The sequence below is a fragment of the Periplaneta americana genome, chromosome 7 (assembly GCF_040183065.1).
Source record: "Periplaneta americana isolate PAMFEO1 chromosome 7, P.americana_PAMFEO1_priV1, whole genome shotgun sequence".
Taxonomy (NCBI): Eukaryota; Metazoa; Arthropoda; class Insecta; order Blattodea; family Blattidae; genus Periplaneta; species Periplaneta americana.
Genome location: NC_091123.1, coordinates 44019803 through 44044313, shown reverse-complemented (window position 1 = coordinate 44044313; position 24511 = coordinate 44019803). Strand labels below are relative to the sequence as shown.

Here is a 24511-nt window from a genome sequence, read left to right as displayed (position 1 = left end):
CGAGCGTCGTTAAATAGAACATAATTAAAAAAAAAAAAAAGATTACAGCACTTCGTCATCGTCATCGTCGTCAACATAATTAATTTTCAAGGACCGAGCTTGTTTGATCTGTTTTAACCTCACGTTTGCGACGATTTTGAACAAATCTTAGGTATTCACACTTAGTCTCTTTAGTCATGTGGTGAACATGACCACGCTTAAAGCAAAAGGAGACACAATATAAGCCAGAACGCGATACCCTTTGAACCATAGCGTAGAATCATAACTAAATGAATAGCTAAATAAATAACTGGCTATTTAACAAAACAACAACCTAACCAGATAACGAGCTAACTAATCAGCTAATTATACAATTAACTAGCTAATAAAACTAATAATTGATTACCCAGCTACCTAGCTAATAAAATAAATGACACAAAACTATTAATTAAATAAATAGCTCAGGAACGAATTAGCTAACTAGCAAGGGTATAGTCGTAAATAAAATAGTACCAGGGCGCTTCGTGAAAAGTTTATTATTATTATTATTATTATTATTATTATTATTATTATTATTATTATTACTACTACTACTATAAATATTGTTATTACTTTTATTAATTATTATTATTATTATTATTACATAGGCCTATTATTATTATTATTATTATTATTATTATTATCAAGTTAACAGACAAAATAAAACAATATAGAAACAACTGGAAGTTACATGTCGACAGAATGAATGATTCCCGCATTCCAAAATTAGTTTTAAATTATAAACAGTCAAGTATAAGAAATATTGGCAGACCAAGAAAAAAATGGATACAACTTTTTGACTAAAACCTATGAGACCGGAACGAGCCTTCATGGCTTAAACCGTGAAATGTTGATGATTATTATTATTGTTATTATTATTATTATTATTATTATTATTATTATTATTATTATTATTGCATATATTATTATTTATTAGTAATTCCGTTGCTATTATACGTATTGCTAATCCAAACTTATAAAATATAAAGCTAAAGTAAGACGCAAGTACAGCAATTATTGTTATTTCAAAATGTAAAAATATAGAAGCAGGGTGCTCATAGATTGCAGGAAGAAGTACCGAGGCGGCGCCCTGACACGGAGTACATCCCTAACTATACTCCGTGTCTAAAATCTGTGGAGTAAAGGAACCGAAACAAGTCCTTTGCGCAAGTGGTGAATGGAGGGGGGCCAGTCCAATGACCGCTCTGGGGAAAGCATTGATTGAAGACGAGCGTCTAAAATGCCACCCCCAACTAACACCTTCTTTCACGTGCACCTTACCCCTTAGCGGCCGTCAACTGATGCAGCCCGCAATACACTTCTCCGCCCATTCGCTTGTCATAGGCTCCACCCAAATGCGTCGATTTACTCCACAGTTCCAGAAGCGGAGTGTGGCCAGTAAAAAAGATGACAGCGTAGAATCCCTATAATTGCATGGAACGTTTAAGTTTTAAGTGGTTGGTGGTTGTGTGATTGGATGTGTTTGGATGTTTGTAGGTTATGCTGTGTGTGAAATAAATTAAGATCAATATGCACGTTGCATTATTAAGGGTTATTTTATTTGTAGCTACGCCATGCTGCGGACTGCATCGGCGCGTAAAGTATTACAGAAATGGTAACGGACATTTTTCCGCAACAAGTGCCTACTTAAATCTTTCACGTTAAAAAGCAACTAACTAACCAACAAAACTACTAACGAAATAACTACCGTAGCTGAGATAATAACTTGATAACTAAATAAGTTGCTCATAAACTAATCAGCTCACAAATTACCCCATTAAATAACTCACTAACAAAAATAAATAAATTTAATAAAATTGGCTTACCAAATAACTAGCTAAGTAAATAACAAATTATAACCTAATTAGCTGAGTAACTAGTAGCCTAATTAACTAACGAACTAACCACCTAAGTAAATAGCAAACCAACTAAAGAGGTACTAACTAATAATACAACTATTATCTTTGCATTTCGAATTGGCGGCTCAAGGTCAAGCAATAGACTGCACTTGCCACGTGTGCTTACTCCAATCCTGGATCATTCTCCTCAACTAAAGTCAGCTGGGACAGCCGGAATTACCAGTGCTTCAGTTCACAGTTTTCAGTTCAGTGACTCGTGCATGGTTTGCACTTTTGTGCGTGACCTTGATCCGCCAATTCGAAATCTACAGATAATAGCTAAGTAACTAACTAAAGACAGACAACTCTCACCCTTACTGCATTCAATGAATCTGAACATTCGAGCGCTGGTAACGACCAGGTAGACGATAATACAGTATTTATTCAAGAGACAAATAGTCACTTTACGTTTATATTTCAAGGAGTAAGGATCATAGTACAAATCAGAGTTCAAAAGTGTCTATTTTAAGTGCCTTTCAATATGTTGTTGCGTGACAATGGTAGAGGTGTAATCTGTAATGTTTATATTACATATCCATGTTTCTTCGATTGTTCGGAGGGCGTAGTATAAGAATTTCTCATGTTTTTGCATCGTTGCGGGACACTATAGAATAACAAAAATGTTATGATTAAAGCAAGAAACAAAGTAGGTACAAACTAGAAGAGAAAACTAAATAACTTACACTATTATAGTTTTCTTGTCCGCCGAGTTAGCTCTGTGGTAGCGTGTCAGCCTTCAGATTAGCCCGGGTTCGATTCCCGGCGAGGTCAGAGATTTTAATATAAAAATTTCTATCTCGGGACTAGCAGAGTTGGCTGTGCACAACTTCTAATCACTAGATTAAATCCTAGGTTAAATCCCAAATCTCTCCGCAGTGCATATGAAGAGAAGGCATATGTCACTGTTGATAGTGATTCGTCCGTCGGATGGGGACGTTAAGCCTGGCGGCACCCTTGGTGCTATTCGACAGGAGTAGGCTACGTGCCAGCACCGGGTTTCCCCTTCTCCCTTCCTCATCTTCATCATCATCACTCATTCCAGACACTACACTTACACGAACACTTACACATACACTCAACCTAATACACGACATAAAACTCCACAGATACACATCATGTACAATGTGACCCGTCGAATTGGTGTACAAATAGAAAATGGGTCACAGTTCTGCCATCTATCTGCAGCATGCGGAACCGAATCACGCAAGTGAAGTGGGTGGGCATTGGATACACACATACTCACATTATAGTTTTCTTGAAGAAAGGAAAATAAAAAAAAAATAAAAAATGTTTGGAATAGGCCTATGTTGTAGTACTATTTAAAACCTGTTGAAACGGCAATCGGTCCACCACTGTGGACCGCTGTTAGCATGCTTGACAGTGAAACGAGCGGGACCGGGTTAAAACCCTGGTTATCTGGTTGAGGTTTTTTCCAGGGTTTTTCCTCTACCCATTAAGAGCAAATGCTGGGTAACTTTCGGCGCTGAACCCTGAAATTTCATCTCATTCAGACGATAGGTAACCACAGCAGTGAGCCTGAGTATTCTGTGCATATTATATTTTTCAATGAAGTGCCAGTTATTTCTAGATGCATGCAAAGAACTTCAACAACACTATAATTATTTATTTACTGTGCCACCTTTGCTTATCTTAAAATAAGCAAAGGTGGCCAGTAAATAAATAATTATAGTCAAACATTAATAGCTTATCGGCATACCACAATATGAAATTGATTCAACAACACTGTTATGGAATGCGTGTGAGTAGTCTACAGTTGTTAATGTGGTAAGAAAAGTCCAACCTTGTCTACTTTTCTACCGACAATTTGCCGTCTATTTCGCAGTTTGTTGTCATTAAATGGCCTTTTGCAAGCCATTGCGTGGCTTAAAATATATGATACTGTATGTAATTAATAATTCATATAAACAGTAGAAATTCATCAAAACGCATACTCACTATTACGGCCTTGTTTTCAAACAGGTATTGCAGAAACTTTATCTGTTTGTGTTATTAACACTGATGTTGAAGCTAGGCGACCGACCGGTTGGAAACTATTTAGTTCCTGGCTAACCTCCAAGATCGGAATCAGAAGCGAAGGTGTGGAAGGACATTGTGAAAACTGACAGCATCAACTGGACTGCCTATTTCCATTAACCTCATTCCACGCGACAGAAAATAATGCAGCACAACGTCCCTTTAACAACAACAAACAACATTTCCTGAAAAGTGCGTGCATCAAACTATGGTCAGGAACATGCATTCTTGTTTGTATAGGCCTACTGGTTTCTGAAATACAAGAAATACCGTACAGACTTGTTATAGGAAAGAATCAGAATAAAACAAACTTATTCTCATGTGCGGTTGCACAGTACGTGTAAAGAGATTTTCTGAAAGTACTTCGAGTTTTACCTGTCAGTTCCATTCTATTACTCCACTTTCATTTCATCAAAAAGAGTTTCTTCAATTCAAATAAAATAAAATAGGCATACGTATGAACATTATTATTATTATTATTATTATTATTATTATTATTATCATCATCATCATCATTATTGAAGGATACTTTGAAACGTATTGGTGAGAATGAAATTTGAATTTTGACATGGACGACAAACAGAAATAAATTTCACATTTTTTTTTTTTTATTAATTTGTCCTACAAGATGATATCTGTAATATTGACAATTAATATTTGAGAAGAAAAATTCGCTCCGGCGCCGGGGATCGAACCCGGGTCCTTGGTTCTGCGTACCAAGCGCTCTGACCACTGAGCTACGCCGAATTCAATCCACAGCACCGGATCGAATCTCCTCCTTCAATGTTTCCCTTTGTGGCCTGACTCCAAGTTAGGCATATATGTTGACGTACAGGGACATCATTTTATTTTTACTAACATTTTTAATATTAACCTGGCTATACCTTTGGATTAAGGGTTTGAGCACCGGAAACACCGTTTGCTACCCGCTTCCGCGACTGAAGTTCGATGATACTTGCGTAAAATACAAACAAATCACTTTACTAGGTATAGGAGGGAAGAAAAGTAGTTCATCCATTTACGTAAGCTAGGAAATATCGCAATTCTGAGTTTGATAATTTTCATAGGGTTTTTGTTTGATCAAAATACAGCACAGTATTATCAATAAGTGTTTTTACTCACGAACTGAGTTATCCATGCGAACGTATTCATTATGCAGTGTATACTATACTGTCTACAGGACATTAGCGTACAATTTAGAGAATGAAGTTAAATTGAAAAATAATCATAATATGGATATTTAAATACATTTTTGAAAATGGTGGCCGTTCATTTCGATACAGACTTCAGTTATTTTGTGCATATTATCGCATTATAGACTATTGCATATAATTCCAATTATCAGTTTCGTCCTTCGTACTAGTAACTCATGTTGAAATAATTCTGAACCTACTCTATAAATGAGTACCTTACGTACTGTAAATTCTATCTTTAGTTCTGCCCGACCCGCACAGATAAAATTACTCAGACATGCTATCCACTGTCCGTCCAAGTGGTTATATCGCAGGATCGTAGAAAGGGGGGAAATCACGTGACAGTTAATTACTTAACGAGGCCCTTTTATTTAAGTTATTTTAAACAGTTGTATAATATTACATAGACGTTCAATTCCTAACAGAAATTAATGTTTCTAGAAAAGAGTTAAGACAGCCCAGTCACTAACTTTTACAGAGGGGCGAGCAGAAGAGGGTGGGGGAAACCGGAATGCGACGTAGGTAAACGGACGACAGTACCTGTGCGAAATTAAGATTCAATATTGAAAGCTCTTTCATCACTGGAAAACGCGAACATATTTCTGGAACGTACTATATTCACTAATTCAGTACTGTAGCTATACTGTGACCGTAAAGCGAATCTGACTACATACGCGGCCTTGGTTCTGTATGGAGATGGTTGGAAGTTTACTAGTAGAGGAGGTGGGAGTGAAGTACATTAAAAAACTCAGGTACAATAAAAATTGAAGTAAAAATAAAATGATGTCCCTGTATATGTCCAATGTCAACTGCCATTATACTAGGAGTGCACCTCAGTTGAGTGACTAGTTTGGCCGGGAATCCGCAGTTAAGTGCACAGTAATCTGTACTGACATATGCACTGCTAGCTATGAGAATATTATAGATTTTTTTTCATTTGTCCTACAGAATATTAATTGTCTATATTACAGATATCATTCTGTAGGACAAATTAATAAAAAAAAATCTGTACAGATTACTATGCACTTAACTGCGGATTCCCGGCCAAACAATCACTCAACTGAGTGCGCTCCTAGTATAATGGCAGTTGACATTGGACATATACGTCAACATACTGTATATGCCTTACTTAGAGTCAGGCCACAAAGGGAAACATTGAAGGAGGAGAATTCGATCCGGTACTGTGGATTGAATTCGGCGTAGCTCAGTGGTCAGAGCGCTTGGTACGTAGAACCAAGAACCGGGTTCGATCCCCAGCGCCGGAGCGAATTTTTCTCCTCAAATATTAATTAAGAAATAAATTTTGCCTGGAGTCCTTTTATTCAGGTTTCTCTTGCGTACCACTAGCGTAATAAATATGGGTACTTTTCCCTCCAGAGAAGTCATTCCAAAGATTTTTATTGGCTTTAAATTCCTTAGGTCTCGGCCACGGATAACTGTAAATCAAAATGAATATATGTATGTATGTATATATGTATGTATGTATGTATGTATGTATGTATGTATGTATGTATGTATGTATGTATGTATGTATGTATGTATGTATGTATGTATGTATGTGTCAGGATTACTTCCATGAAATCTTGCGAAACAGAGGAAGAAAAAGTCAAGGCCATTCACTTCCGTCCGGTGCTCCGCGTGTTTATCATGAAGAGAATTAACTGATCGAGGACCTAGATCATATATGTAACCAGATAGGTCGGCCTTATAGCCTTTGACGTTAACAACTTTTGTCAGGTTTACTACGCTGCCATCTAGTTGTTACATAAGGAATCACGTCATAATTCCCATTTTAACTGCATTTGCGACTGTACTGCCATCCCGTGTTCGTTTACGGTGGACGGGTGGCGATCCTGGCGGTTGTTCTCTTCAAAGTGCTGCCGATTTTAACATAGCGATGAGTTATCTGTTACTTATATGATCTAGGTCGAGGACTAACATTGTTCAACAAATGCAATATGAGTAATTATAGAGCCTATAATATAGGCGAAGGTACTATTGCATCAGCTTTGCGAATAGACTTCACGAATCTGTCATCGAAAGGAAAATGTGAAAATACAACTTAAAGAAATGATTTCACATCTTTTCTGGCTATAGGCTTAAATCTAATGAAAAACTACGTGGAGATGTATCTTCTTTATGTAGGCCTATTGAGAAAGTGTAAGTCCTGTATTGTTCTAATCATGTGCTGATCACATGATCGGGGAGTTTCGTTACTTGATAACTCCACATTGAGATCGCAACTGGTCACCCAACTCAATACTTGTCAGGGTGATGATAATGAAGTTGAAGATGAAAATAACCTTCAAGTACTTCACTTTTTACAATCGATAAGCGAGGGAGATTGTCAAGTATAAAACGAACAGTGGAGCAATCTGTGATCAACTTCTCAAATCATCTATTGTAAAGTTATTGAAAGTTGTTTCCTCGCACTATAGTCCAACTTTCAAATTGTCATATGATTTGTAATTTCGAAGAGACGCTTTAATATTAATTTTAAACATGCCGGCGTGCATACACATCTAGTTATTTTTATATTCATAAAAACGACACCCTATGTTGTATGCAATACATAATATACATATACAGTAACTGGACACATCAATAAATTTAAGAATGCAGTTATATTGTCAGACTCCAAAGCAGCTATTCTATCAATAGTCTCTAAACACATACCTTCATCTCAAACAGCAGAAATAACTAAAATGCTCTCTCAATTAATATCACTCAATAAAAGAATTGTATTCCAATGGATACCATCCCACTGTGGAATCCTGGGAAACGAGAATGCGGATGCATTAGTAAAGAAGGGCAGCACTGCTACTTACAGACCTGTTACTAAATCTACGTATTACTCTGTGAAAAGATTTATTAAATCTACATACTTAGACTTCAACAAACAAAATTTGATAACACAATCTCAAGGGAAAAAATGGAACTCTCTGCATCATAATCCACAGTTAATTCCCGATTTATCACGAAAATCGTCTGTAGCTGCATTTAGATTGGCAACAGGCCATGATTGTTTGGCCAAACATCTGCATAGAATTGGAATATATCAGTCCCCTAACTGCCCATTGTGCAACTCAAACCAAGAAATGGATTCGGAACACCTCAAAATCTGTGCTTCAGTGGCTGGCCATGATAATATCTTTGAAAAATATTGGAGTGCAAGAGGTCAAATGACTTTATTGTCAAACGCCTGGCATTAGAAAACAACAACAACATATAATTGGACAAGATTATTCCGAAAATATATAATAGACTAATATTAATTTACATAGGTGACACCAAGTTTTCGTCTCTCGTTTAGGGTACACTATGCAAATTGTTTATATGAAATATGTTTTTCTCTGTTAATTTAATGGACTAAACCACTCGCTTTCCTTTCTTTTACATTAAAGTTTCTTGTACAGATACGGAAATAAAATTTGGAGCTCCTTTACTGTGTTTCGCTTATAACACACTGCGCATGTGCAGTAAACAAGAGCCCCTGTATATATGTTACTCGTGGGCAGTTGTGTGAAATTGTTGCCTACACACAGGTGGACTCCCATTAAGACTCGCTCCAAATTTTAATTCCGTATCTGTACATAATATCCAACGAAGGTGTATTTACTATATTAAACAATTCTTTAACCCTAGGTCTATGACAGTTTGAATATACAATAAAGCATAACGGGGGTCTCTAAGACTCCTTTGTAATTAATTGAGTAAATATGATTTCTTTTTCTCTTGGAACTATGGAAAACTTAAAATAGTCAACACATTTATTAAATAACAATGTCCAGCTCAAAATGAAAGAATAAATGTATTAATCAATTAATATTATATGATAAAAATGCCTTGTCACTACACTAATTTAAGTTCTTTAGAAAACTTTAGGAGGTGTTATAAATCTTTTGTGCGAGATCGTGCTTGGTTTCCGCACAAAACCAATCCGCGGAAAGTCTAAAATTCCACATTTAGTATTCCCAACCTAACACACATAACAATTTCCCTCTTCTTACTGCTTAAGTGACATATTGATTTTACTGCTTTAGGCTTTTAACATATTATTTTTAGAGACGTTCAATATAGTAATAATTATAAATTGGAAACTTACTACTGCAATTTCACCTAAATTGCACTGTTAATAATTATTGTTTTTAAATATTTGCAAAAATTAAGTAAACTCTACAACTCCACTAAAGTTACTGCATTCGTGATGCAAGTAACATTAAGGAAGCCGTAAAAAAATCAACAAGATTCCAGACTCATCATAGACTGGGGGAAAAAAAAGACAGACGTATATCACGGCCTGCTGGAGTATAGTAAACACAGAAAACATTTTAAAGCAACAATGTTGAAGATAGATATTTTTGTTTTGCAAATTTGCCGTCAGTGAACAGAAACCAAGATGGAGATTTCATTGCAGCTAATAAGAAATTCCTCTTTCAGGTATGTAATAAACGATCTTCACACAAAATAATGTACGATACACGAGAGGTATGTTTTCTTTCAATTCTCGGAAATTAAAAAAGCTCAACTACGTTTCGCTTTTTCAAACTTTTCCTCGAACATGAAAACTTCAACATACCGCTCTTGTAACTCATAATACTATTATATGTTTCAACAAAATAAAATCAGATCCTAATACACTATATAAATTTTAAATATTACGAGTACATTTTCATTTGAAATAATTTTTCTTGTGAACACCAAACTAATCACAAATTCTACAAAAGTGTGAGCTTTTTCATTCATTTACAAAACACCGTTCACAGACCCTTACACTATGTTCGTTACATATATTTCTATTGCATTTGCAACATCCTTGGAATGTTTTTCTAGTGATTTTATGAGGATATATCATATAAGATCTCTTCTTGGCTAATTTCGCATAGTGAACTATCCCTACATTAGGACGAATAATAGCAATCACAAAACCACACAATAAAAAAAACTATATAAAGACAATAAAAATGTTCTATAGGCCTATTAGTAAGAAGTAAAGAATTAAAAATAATATAAATTAATAACAATAATAACAATTACATATCTAATTCTTAAAATAAGATATTATCAATGTCACCTAAAGGATTACCGTAAGATCTGGAAGCAGCATCGACATCGCTTTGTGACATACGCATGTGGAAATTACAAAGTAATTTACTTAAAATACACATCGACAGCCTTGAATTACACCTTCCACCACTATCATTTTCATACAAGACGCTAATGTATGAGCTGAAAATATCTCCCTCCACATTTATTGCAAGAAGTTATTTTCTTCCAAGACCTTGAAGAGCTCAATACAGAAACAAGTTCTATAGCCAACCAGAGGCGTGGAGGGTAATTCGTTTAATAGGCATGAAATCAGACAGGTTGAGGAGAAACAAGTTTACAGTAAATGCATACTTGTCATCAAGCTGTTAAAAAACAGAACACCCAAGATATACGTAGCTGACAAACGGGAATCTTTATGTTAATGCAATATGCATTATCGTAAATACGTCAGTGTACTTATCGCTGCGCCTCCAAAATCCGCTATGTGCTTTCAAAAAGATTTTGCAGGACAAAGACAAAAGCATTGTCATTTTTAATTCCCTTTATTATCAAAGCTACTTTCGGTATAATTTCAATCATTACCAGAACAATGACGAAAGTATACCGAAAGTAGCTTTGAAAATCAAGACAATTAAAAGTGGCAATGCTTTTTTCTTTGTTCCTCAAAATCTTTTAAAAAACACGGCGTATTTTGGAGGCGCAGCGACGTTATGCGACCTACGCGAGGTACAGCTTGCAGTCATGACGGACGGTCTGCGCACATGCGTCAGATAATTGTGTTTATGTGCATGGTAGAATTTTTTCTGCGTATTTACTTCCTGCCCGATGTCATAACAAGGAACCAAGCATGGCGTCCGGCATAACGTCGTTACAATGACCCTTCCAGGCACGCTTTATGGTATTAACAGTGTTCATCTACCATCATATAGTCTGACACTATAGCCATAGTACGCAACGGAGAGAAAAATTCGTACCATGCTGCATTACGCAGATGGACTGCCTACATTATCAACACTTCAAGATCGAGGAAAAATTGCTTGTATTTTTACTTCCACTACACCACTTTATTATTATTTATTATTATTATTATTATTATTATTATTATTATTATTACTACTACTACTACTAATACACCACCACTTTACTACTACTACTACTACACCACTTTACTATTACTACTACACCACTTTATTATTATTACTACTGCTACTACACCACCACTTTACTACTATTACTACTACTACTACTACTACACCACTTTATAATAATTACTACCATTATTATTATTACTATAACACCATCACTTTACTATTACTACTACTACTACTACTACTACTACAATACCACTTTACTATTACTACTACTACTACTACACCACTTTATAATTATTACTATCATTATTATTACTACTACAACACCACCACTTTACTACTATTACTACTACTACACCAATTTACTATTACTACTACTACACCACTTTATTATTATTATTATTATTATTATTATTATTATTATTATTACTATTATTAGTACTACTACTACACCACTTTACTATTACTAGTACTACACCACCACTTTATTATTATTACTATTATTATTATTACTACTACTACTACACCACCACTTTACTACTATTACTACTGCTACTACTACTACTACTAGTCCAGGTAGTCCGGGTTCGAATTCCGGGGTTTTTCCTCAACCCAATATGAGCAAATGCTGGGCAACTATCGGTGCTGGACCTCAGACTCATTTCACCGCAATTCTCACCTTCATTTCATTCAGATGCTAAATAACCTGAGATGTTGATACAGTGTCGCAAAATAACCCACTAAAAATTACTACACCATTTTTAATACTAATAATACACCACTTCTAGTACTACACTACTTTTACTACTACTACTACTACACTAGTAGTACTAGTACTAACTTTTACACCACCAGTACTACTACTACTACTACTACTACTACTACTACTACTACTACTACTATACCACTTCTAGTACTACTACTGTACTCCAACCACGAGAAAGTCTCCAGGGAATGAAACGAAGCGGGGTGATGCTGTGAATGAATGTTGATGTCATAAGGTCATACACGTGGGTACTCGTATCTCTATTGGCTATCTCTCAAAGCACAAACCATAACACTGATATACACATTTTTATACTACCTTAGTTACAAAATTAGATCACTGTTAATCTCCTGATCTTTTAGTCCCTCCAGACAGGAAATAACATATGCAGGAGAGCGCATGATTTTTAAACTGACGTTATAACTCTAATATTATCTATCTACTTCGCTCCAATAGATGACGCAATAGCAAGCACATTCCTTTCACGGTTTATCTCCTGGTTGGAGAACAGTACTACACTTTCACCATTTTTACTACTACTGCTACACCACTTCTAGTGCTACCACTACTACTACACCATTTTATTACTGCTCTACTACTACTATTACATCACTTCTAGTACTACTACTAACTTTTACCACCAGTACTATTACTACAACACCACTTCTAGTACTACTGCTATTACACAATTAGGAGGCTATTCCATAACGGCGATAAAAGAGAGATGTTTAAATAAGAACTTGTATTCTGCAGTGTAAAAGTATATAATTTAACGATTTATTTTATACGTTGCTTTTGGTATTTACTTTATTTAACTAGTATATCAAGGGATAATAGTACGAGTAGATGTAATAATTCCCTACACACGTGGTTCGTGTGGCAGGAAGATAAGGATCTATTCTCCAGGGTAGTACCCAGGTTCATTATGTTTTTACTGAATACGTTGACACTTCGAGTCACAAAGGACGACTACGAGAATAATAATAATAATAATAATAATAATAATAATAATAATAATAATAATAGGTAATAACTATTACCTATATTTTCAACAGATGTCGCACGGTCATTTTGCACCTCTAATCTGGCGAAGTTTTAAAGAAATAGGATAATACACGCTCGGTGAGTCTCTTTAATACTAGTTTAGTCAGAGACAGGCATAATTTCTGACCGAACTCAGTTAATCTGAGATCAAACGATTCCCGTTTCAAAAGACAGCTTGTCGCTCAAGTTTCTCGTTGCCGGTGACATAATAAAGGGGCCATGAAATAACGTCAAAGATTCAGTTAAACATGCTTTTGGGTGTTTACTTTCAGTCTCAACAGCGTTTCTACCGTATCAAACCTGTGTCATATATCAAAGAACAATGAGCAATTTTGGTGGCTCCAGAGAAGGCACCGCCCTAATGCAGGGGGTTGTAAAGTTACACCGCCCTTCAAAACCAGCCAGCCACAACAGTAGTCAGCACACACTGCAGTTGAAACCGTTGGTTGAGCATCAAAGCTGCAATGACATTATTTTAAAGCTTAGACACTTGCAAATAACCTCAAAATACGATATGACGGTAAAAGGTGATGGAACACATATTTCACGCCTGAGACTCGGGTTCAAACCCTGCGAGTGCAAGTGGGATAGCTATGCCTATGTGGTGGACAAAGGCAGTTCCTGAGGCAGTCGCAAAATCCTGTTGCAGTAACGAATATTGAACATAAACAGAATCTATAATAATAAAAAGAGCTTCTTCGTAATATTCTTTCATGAATTTATAAAATAGTTTCTTTTTTATGTCAAAATGAGAGGATCCGTAACTTGCCATTATTCTCCCCGAATCTACAAATGTGCTCATAGATATCGCTAGTGCCGAAAAACATAGTCCACTTAGTTCATCAAAGACAATCCAGAGTGCACCAAACACATGGGATCCACATTACGCTCGAAATGAATTATGACGATAATGGAGTGTTGTGTTGTCTGGACTACGTGTTTGCCCAATACATGATGGATCGACCGGGATTTGAACCCGGGACCCTCGGCTTATAATCCCAGTGCTCTATAGCAATGAGTCACTTTGGCGCATGTTTATAAAATAATAAAGTAGCGTTTCTTGCACTTTCTTCCGGAATTACATCACTCTTTTATTAATCGTCATAATCAATTTGGAGATATTGTAGATCCACTTAGCATGGATATTGCCCTTGCGGTAGCTGAGTGATCAGACCTTCAGATTGTCACGCAAAAACGGTTCAAATTCCGGTCAGACCTGAGATTTTTCATTGAAAAATCCATAACGACATTTGTGGCAGACAAGATCGCAATTGTTCCCCCCCTCCCCCGAGGTTCTCCCGTTTTCCCATATTAGGCACCTAGTCTACATCATTTCGTCAACGTTCCTCCATTTCGTTAAAATTACAAAGCATTCTCCGAACGCCGGCTGGCGACGCACGGGAGGGGGGGGGAGGCTAGTCTAGGGACGAATGGGGTTGCCTGCTCGAAACCTGGATACAGTACGAGTCCATTTAGTTACGCCAAGGGGTGTTTGGGTTAGTCACTCGCTTGCCTTCGGAGCAATCAGATGTCATGCGTGCGGTATAGCGGTGTGTTTCCAGTACAATTAAGCTGTACTGCATTCCTTTACCGACCGCTCGTACTTATCTCTACTCCGGAACTCTCCCCACTACTATTACTTCCCCTCTTTCGTGTCGCTGAGCTGTCAGGACTAAATAATCGGTCTGTAAGCAGCGAACCTTAGTGTAGTTAGCCGATGTGGATTTGGAAATGCGCCTAGTTTGTTGGTTAGCGCAATAGATCGTGAAAGATCACAGTACTAATCGTAGTGTCTCCTCCAGAAATTCTATTCCATTCAATTCCATTTTCGTGGATGTTAAAGAAAACTTCTATGAAGCAAGCCAAGTTTTGTTTGATATTTCACAGATACACCTAACAATTCATATCGAATATAATCCAAATCGTATTACTTGAACACGGTAAAATCTACGTATTTTGTGTGCATGTGTGTGTGTAACTGAAATATACAATTTGAGAGGAGGCGTGGTGATATTCGATCAGCTTAGCTGGATCAACACAATAATAATGAGATTCGAGGATTGGGGAGATGAAACAATACTCTACGGACTATACAATAGAAATAAGAGAAGAAATTAAAAAAAGGGATGCAAGCTTAAACTGACATACATTTTATTAAATGTATGGGATAAACTGACACATAATATCTTATCGAATCCAGAACAAAATGTCCAAGACAAATATCCTGAAATTTTATCCCATACAAATTGTATACAATGACATACATTTGTTTGACAAAGTCCAGTGTAAACGCACCTTTAAACCATGGTCTTGCGCCATGCTAACTCATGGCCAGAAAGTTCTACTGCAAGTGGGCAAGCACCGGGTGGCAGTGGTGTACACAATATAAACAATACACAATAAAATTACAATACACAATACAATTAGATATACAATACAATTATATACACAACATAATACGAATACACAATACAATTAGGCTACACACAATAATTACAATTAATAACAATACATAAAATAACCTAATTAATAAGTGAACCTAATTTTACATTACAACCTACATATGTATAGGCCCTATATAAGTTTCACATTGGTACTGATAATCTTTCACTTTACTCTCATCTCACTCACTGCACTGGCACTATGACACATTCACTGACACTATATACACATTTCACTGACACTATAGAACACATTTCATTGACACTATATTACTTGTGAATGTATTGTGGCAGTTCATCATCTCACAAAAATAAAGGCGCAGTGCCCAATGAACCTAATCTATGCCTTTAAGATTACGCATATTTGCTGTCATAAATTTCACTGGACACGTTATCTATCAGAAAAGTAACACAAAATGAAGTAGACACACCGAGCACCAACCGATGGATGTTGCTTCTTTGAAATGTGAAAGTCATATTGTAAACGTCTGAAGCCGTAAATCGCAATTTCTTGTGTAGCTTTCGATTACGTATGTAATAGAGAGGAAGACGGTAAAAACCGCGCCCAACTTGAGGATGATGCAAGACATTCTCTTCGAGAACACACATCCTGTTTCTTTTATTGTTCAGCAGATAGTACGGTCCAGCGACACCGAGAAACGGTTTCTTCTCCAAACAGATCACGAATCTAAACTTGGTCACCGTAGAAGATCACATCCTGTGTTCCTTATGACTGAAGGCAACTAAGCTTCAAGACACAAGATCTCTTCTTAACCCTAAGCGTCTTGTTATAAACACCTATTTGACGTTGGTAGCACGTGAAATATCGTACTTAGAATTTATTGTTGCAAGATAAAAAAAAATCTTGATCTTAATTCTGCATTATATCTCGCACACTAAGTGCAATAACTTCTCCGAAGGACTCGCTTTTTTCTTGTCTTCTTTTATTGCCCTTTTCTATTTTACTCTCAACACTTTTCCCTTCTTTCTTTTTCTTTAGGCTATTTCTTTATAGCCTTTTCCCTTCCATACCTTCTTACACTGATTTTTATTTCACACTTCTATACTTCCTCCCTCTGATTATTTGTTTCTTGTTTGCGTCAAGTCCTTCCTTCATTTCATTTCCCTTTTCTTTCAAACTCTATTTCTTTCTTTATCATTTCCTTCTGTCTTTGCTCCATTCTTTTCCTATTTTCTTCAATTATTAATTAATAAATTTAATAATTTGTTCTTGACTAGATCTAGAAACTGTTGCAGTTTCTATTGCTACTGCACGTACAAACAAGTTTCTTTTAATTTATTATTTATTTAATCTGACAGGATTAAGGCCATAAGGCCTTATCTTCCATCCTACCTACATTCCCATGCATTATTTTCTAACCTAACTTAATTTCATACTAATATCTTTTTATCTACTGGATGGAAGTAATATTTAACTGCGCAGATTTTAACAGCTTATTCCTTAGATAGAGTACAACAAAATTCGAATACCATATTAATCCCAACACTGTTTTATTCGATAAGTACCATCAGTACGATTCTAATTTTTACTCTTATCAGCAGAGAAATTGATATGGAATGATTCATCCCTCTGCAGTTTTTCAAAAACTTGGACGGATTTCTTGCAAATTAAATAAGAAGATTAAAACGTATCGTTATTTCTTGCCATTAGCAAATCTGGCAACCCTATTCGAGTGACTTTTGGGGACGGTACTCTGCTGTTCAGACTGAATACGTGTGTGTTTTCGTACATGAGCCGGAGACACGCTGTTGCCAAATTACGCAAACTTTCAGCCTAATTTTCTAATTAACCATGCACTTACTTAACTTAATTATAAAATGCACTGTATAGGCCTAGGCCTAGTACTTACTTAATTACTGTATGATGTTATAAAAATGTACTTCTGTTATCATCATCATCATCATCATCATCATCATCATCATCATCAAACTATGGCCCGTTCCGCCTGTCGTCCAGAAGTCTTTCAGAGGACGCCCTCGATTTCTTCTGCCCTGTGGTCTGTATTTGACAATTAGTCGTTCTTTGTGAATGTGTTAATTTGTGTTCATTACGTTTGTGATCTTGCTATGTGCATTTAGCTGTTTTCCTTAAAAACTTCATTTCTGCTGCTATGATTCTGAATTTGTCTCCTTGTTTTAAAGTCCAGATTTCGCATCCATACAGAAGTGAAAGTACTGCTAATGAGTTTAAAATTATATATATATATATATATATATATATATATATATATATATATATATATATATATATATCACATTATTTATATATTGTGTTTTATATTTAGTCTTCCACTGGACACCACCAAGAAAATAGAAATGAGGAAGGCCACAACCTAATTGGAAGAGTAAATTAAGGGACAGCATGCAGAAAGAAAATATGGAAGATGAAGAATGTCTGGACCGCGATCTCTAGAAAACGAAGAGTTATCTTTTGGTTGAGGAAACCTGTGAAGAACACAGAAATATTCCTACGAAATGATTTTCAAAATATTTTAATGTATTATTTATTTCTTCATACTCGTTCGTACTTGCATAAGAACTGAAAATGCGAAATTAAAGGACTCGTATTTCGGGAAGTGGACAAATACTGAAATATGTCGCAGTCAAGGAAGCGACTTCCGACGTCTCTAGTGAAGCACGTGAAAGGTACAAGGACAGAGCGGACGTTGTAGCTACTAGCATCTCTCTCCCACAAAGACACGCAAAAGGCAGGTATTACTGTTAAGCTCGGAAGGAAGTGTTTACACTGCGATGACAACTGAGTTAAGGCTATGTTTGGTAATGCCATCTTCAATTTGTCTTGTGGCGCCGGAAAGGCGAGTGACGAATTGAGTTCCTATTGGCTGTTCCAAGCGGGCAGCAACTAGAAGAGAATGGAAAAATAGACGTTCTATCAGAAGTCGGTTTTTTGCTTCCGACAGCTTTAAATCAGTTCTAGAACTGGCCAGTCAAGCCTGGAATAGTTATAAAATCACTTGAATTTCATCCATTCATCCAAAGAACTATCAGAGGTCAGTTTTTTGCTTGCTACAGCTTTAGATCAGTTCTAGAACAGGCCAGTCAAGCCTGAAATAGTTATAAAAACACTTAAATTTCATCCATTCATCCAAAGAACTATCAGAGGTAAGTTTTTTTGCTTGTTACAGCTTTAGATCAGTTCTAGAACTGGCCAGTCAAGCCTGAAATAGCTATAAAATCGCTTGAACTTCATCCATTCATCCATAGAACTATCAGAGGTCAGTTTTCTTGCTTGCTACAGCTTTAGATCAGTTCTAGAACTGGCCAGTCAAACCTGAAATAGTTATAAAATCACTTGAACTTCATCCACTCATCCATAGAACTATCAGAGGTCAGTTTTTTTGCTTGCTTCAGCTTTAGATCAGTTCTAGAACAGGCCAGTCAAGCCTGGAATAGTTACAAAATCACTTGAATTTCATCCATTCATCCAAAGAACTACCAGAGGTCAGTTTTTTTGCTTGCTACGGCTTTAGATCAGTTCTAGAACAGGCCAGTCAAGCCTCAAATAGTTATAAAATCACTTAAATTTCATCCATTCATCAATTAAATTGGTCAAACTAAAACTGGTCCATCTATTAGTTCCGGGTTTCGGCCGTAATAAAAATATAAATACGCTTCTCTACAACAATTATAGTTCTAGGTTTTTCAATAACAGCCACCCGAATGTCTAATTACTTTAATGGGCCATATTGGAAAAGAAATTCTCCAACCCTGCTTTACAACATAACATTTCATCTACAACTTTCAAGTGACTACAAAATCTAAACATGACAGCAGCAACAACAATGATCCAATCAATTCCGTCGTTGAGGGATTCGTTATACAGTATAATGCTGCTATGAAAACAAAATACGAACATTAAGGAAGAGAAAATGAGTCACTTCTAAAGGGCACCGACCAATAAAAATACATAGCTAAATTTGCATACAATATATAATGCAAGTAAACATGAGAATGTAGAAGAGTCAAAGACAATGAACTATAAATGAGTGTTCATCAAGATGAGTCAAGGGTCCGTAATTTTGATGACCGGCTTCAAACAAAGTGCCGCTTCATATTCGATAGGTCCGCTGTTAGGATCCTACATGTCCTCACTGTTAACGCTTAAGCAGAGCCGTAGCTCATGTCAACTGAGAGTCTGGACCTAGAGAAACCATGTTTGTATCCCGAACAGATCTTCTGGCATGGAAACTGTTCATTTATCATCATCTTCACTTCACGGATTAGGAAACTTTCCTCTTCCGACTTTAGTTTTTCATCTCTGTCTCGGACGGCCCCTTCTTTCTGTTGGTATGTAGATATATGTCTGTTCTGGAATTCTTTCATTTTCAGTTTCTGACAGATATTCGGCCCAACGAGTTCTGTAATCTTGGCTTTTGTCTTCTATGGAAGATATTCTTCGCCTGAGGAATGTCCGTGACTGATCTAATCTTTTTGGTCGCACTATGACCCCGATGATTACTCAGTCTTTAAGACAAATGAGTACCAAGGATATTTCCTTGTGAGTGAAGGCAGCAAGGAAATACGACTGACATCCATATTACTACCAATGATTACAAAGTGGAAGCCTTAACCTCCCGCTATGCTGTGTGCGTTCCTCGCTTGTCATAGGGACATCTTTACCTTTTAAGGCTTTGGATCGGTGAAATTTCTAACTTCTACAACTTTACACCAATTAGTCTGAAACTTTTACCACATATTTCTTACAATGTGGTCATGCAATATACAAATTAGTTTACTTATAATTAATTTTGTTTTTTTTTTTTTAATACTGAATTATAATTGAATAATTTCAAGGGAAAATTGTTCCAGGCCCCGGTATCGATCCCGGGTCCCTTCGCTTAGCGCATGAATGCTCTACCGACTGAGCTATCCAGGAACTACACCCGACACCGTCCCAATTTTTCTCTTTATATCCACACAACTCAAGTGGGCTGACAAGGCACCAGAAACCAAACTTTGAGTGCACACAAACTCTGTGTGACTTGAATTGTGGATATAAAGGGAAAAATTGGGACGGTGTCGGGTGTAGTTCCTGGGTAGCTCAGTCGGTAAAGCATCTGTGCGCTAAGCGAAGGGTCCTGGGATTGATACCTGGTCCCGGAACAATTTTTCCCTCGAAATTATACAAGTGCGCTTCACAGGGAACTTTATCTAAAAGCCAGATTTATATGAATAAAATTATAATTGTCCAAATTTTCAAAGTTTACGTAATATTTCTATAAATTTATATTTAATTTATTCCTGATGGATGTATGTAAAATATGACACATGCTTTTCATATTCTTCCAATTACTTTTTGAAAAAAAATATTTAGTCTTTCAGTTAATTTTTTTTAGTTTTTAAAAACTTATCACATTCTCAATACATGGTGATTTGAATACTTTCAATAGCAGAAGAAAGTAGATGTGTCAATTTACTTCACAAGCTTTTGTGAACGTCTGTCCAAATTTCACTGAGATTGGAGAAAAACTGCATTCATTAGAGCATTTTGAATGTTACAAAATGTTGAAAAGTGGAAATTCGAGAAAACGAGTGTCACAGTATAGCATGCATGATATATAGTATCGTTCTGGTCCCTTTAAATTCGTCCTGAGGGGCTTTAAATTGTCATAGGGTCAATAAGCACAGATATAGAAAACTGAAACATTTTATTTTTTAGAGTTAAAACAAAATTTCCATTTTTAATGGTTTTTCGTTATTTTCACCGATCCATAGCCTTAAGTATAAAATTTTGCAGTCTAAATTGACTTAATTTGGCACGAAACTTGGATATGCAGCGAAGCTTAGTGTAATTAGCAAGTGTGAGTGAGGATACGCCAGTAGTGTCAGAGTTGTAAGCTCCAAAACCGGTTGTGGAGCTAGAGTGTGCAGTCGGAGCGTGAACTTGCTTATGTCTGTGGAAACACCGGAGCACGCAACGAGTCATAGTGGAGAGCTCCGCTCCGTTTAACCTCTGTCTGATAACGCTGGGGTCCACACCTGTGGAGTAACGGTTAGCGCGTCTGGCAGCGAAACCAGGTGGCCCGGGTTCGATTCCCGGTAGGAGCAAGTTACCTGGTTGAAGTTTTTTCCGGGGTTTTCCCTCAACCCAATATGAGCAAATGCTGGGTAACTTTCGGTGTTGAACCCCGGACTCATTTCACCGGCATTATCACCTTCAACTCATTCAGACGCTAAATAACCTTAGATGTTGATAAACCGTCGTAAAATAACCTACTAAAAAAATAACGCTGGGATACGCCTAGCTAGGGGACAGCGTAACAGTTCACTCATATGAACAATGCGCTAGAGTTTTATAATGATTACGATAGTGATAATAATACTTAAAAAAATGTGTATACTATTTTGAAGTAGGCAAGTATGTAGAAATACGTATAAATAAAGTAAAATTTGATTGTTTTTATTTGTTAAGATAAGCGAGACAGAACAATTTTATAAACTCATTTGGAAGACTTTAAACGGTAATCCATTATGAAATGTAATGACTAATGAGTACTGATGCTCCCTATAGTGAAACTCTTCAATCCGACACGACGCACATTTATGACGTATAGCTATTATATATCTTTGAGAGGGGCGGAGCGCTCTTGTTCAGATAGAGCCGTTTAATGCTCGTTTGCTGGACTCGCTCAGATATGAACCCTAAGCCGGATCAGCACTCTGAAAGATCCGATTTATAAATCTCTGTGATGCAGCGATTCTTTAAACGTCCGCAGTTGTTTGGAAATTGCCAATACGTTAGCCTTTAGCTTGGGTACATTTTTTTTGTAGTTTAGGGGTTACATATCTGACAAACCACTTGAGTTCAAAACAGATTAAAAGGGGGAAAAATAATTAAGGATACTAGGTTATGGGCATTTGAATTTCTCCCTTATACAAGGGTTCTCAAAACAGTTGATTGAATTTATACAGGCCATAATCCGGTTCTCTCTCATGTTTTCATAGAAGGGAGGAAAAACTTAATTTGTGCGAGATCGTGCGTATTTGCTTGCTTTCCGCACAAAACCAATACGCGGTAAGTGTGAAATACCACATTCAGTATTCCCAACCTAACACACATAACAATTTCCCTCTTCTTACCGCTTAAGTGACATATTCATTTTACTGCTTTAGGCTTTTAACATATTATTTTTAAAGACGTTCAATATAGTAATAATTATAAATTGGAAACTTACCACTGCAATTTCACCTAAATTGCACTGTTAATTATTGTTTTTAAATATTTGCAAAAATTAAGTAAACTCTAAATCATTACATAACCTTACCGTTTGTTTTAAGTTCGCATTTATAGACTGGGGGAAAAAAAAACAGACGTATATCACGGCCTGCTGGAGTATAGTAAACACAGAAAACATTTTATAGGAACAATGTTGAAGATAGATATATTTGTTTTCCAAAGTTGCCGTCATTAAACAGAAACCAAGATGGAGATTTCATTGCAGCTAATTAGAAATTCCTATTTCAGGTATGTAATAAACGATCTTCGCACAAAATAATGTACGATACACGAGCGGTATGTTTGTTTTCATGTTCTCGGAAATTAAAAAAGCTCAACTACGTTTCGATTTTTCAATTTTTTCCTCGAACATGAAAACGTCAACATACCGTTCTTGTAACGCATATTACTATTTTGTAAGGTTTTAGCAACGCGAGAACGTTTTATAAGGATCATAAATATAGGAAAATGCAAAAACGATAACGAAATCTAAACTACAGGAAGTACAAAATTATGTATTACCATTCATTTATTCATTCATTCCTTCATTCATTCACAGATGTGGTCATGCAACTTGTTCCGACTTAAGCCCATTGCTTCCTCTGTCTGCCCACATCTCGTCTTCCTCTTGGTTTGAACTGTATGATTTGCTCAGGATATTGAGTTCTCTAGATTCAAAATCCCCGAAAGACCATTTTATTCATAATTGAGTTATGTCCACATATTGCTTGCTAAGAATGAATTCTAATGATTTATATAGTTTGTTAAAAGTTACTGTTATGTTTAAAATGTCCTCTATTTGGAACCAGTTACTGTCAAAATCCTTCTATAGGATTCATTTCTCCATTAATTCAGTGTGATTTTTCCAGTTTTATCGGTATGTTTCTATTATGTCTGCTATTGTAAATAATTGAAGCGTGCATTTCCAGAAAGTTGTGTCAATTTGTAAAGTTTACAGTGGGAGCAAAAATAGTTTTATACAGTCCATACAACGTTGTAACTTGCACAACATGAAAGTGCAATACTTTATTACTTGGAGCAGCACTTTCTTCATAACCTTTCGTAATATTGTCAAACAGGGCACCTACAATTGATATCTGTGAAAAAATAGATTCTCCCGGTTTCGGCACTTACAACGTTATGGAAATGCACGCTTCAATTCAAGATCTTGTCGAATTTCTATGTTTCCAATTGCCTTCTCTTGAATCTAGCTTTTAATAGAACGTAAAAATTTCATTTCTGCTGCTGTTATCTTACTTTATGATAATATACCCTAAATGATTGAAAGAATTTTAATTTTATCCTTTAAGGGGAGGCAGAGGTGAATATTTCAAAATCCACAAAATTTATCCGATTTGTTTGAAATTGATCATGGATACTAAGTCTGTTATTAGTAATGGACATAACAAGTTTCAACTTTCTAAGTACAATAGTTCTGTAAATATTAATAATTTTATAAAACTTTATATCGTTTGATATAAAATGCTCCATGCACCATATTGTAAGAAATTTTCAATATTTCTTTTTATTTATATGTTCAGAGAAGGTATATAAATAATGATAAGTATTAGCTTATTACGGGAATAATATAGTAATACAGTTATCTTGGTTTTAATTTCATACTTTTAAGGGCACAAAATCAAAAACTAACATCTGAATATGAAAATAAAGATAATAAAAATGGAAAAAACCAAATTTTCATTTTTTCTTCAGTTTTGT

The 24511-nt window shown here is 36.1% G+C and overlaps 1 protein-coding gene and 1 non-coding gene across 14 annotated transcripts in view; both read right to left on the bottom strand.

Annotated features, from left to right (window-relative positions):
• Positions 1–24511, bottom strand: part of numb (NUMB endocytic adaptor protein) — an 847398-nt gene that overhangs the window by 76779 nt on the left and 746108 nt on the right. The window lies entirely within an intron of this gene.
• TRNAC-GCA (transfer RNA cysteine (anticodon GCA)) lies at positions 4625–4697 on the bottom strand. The gene has a single exon. It is a non-coding gene; the product is annotated as a tRNA-Cys (tRNA).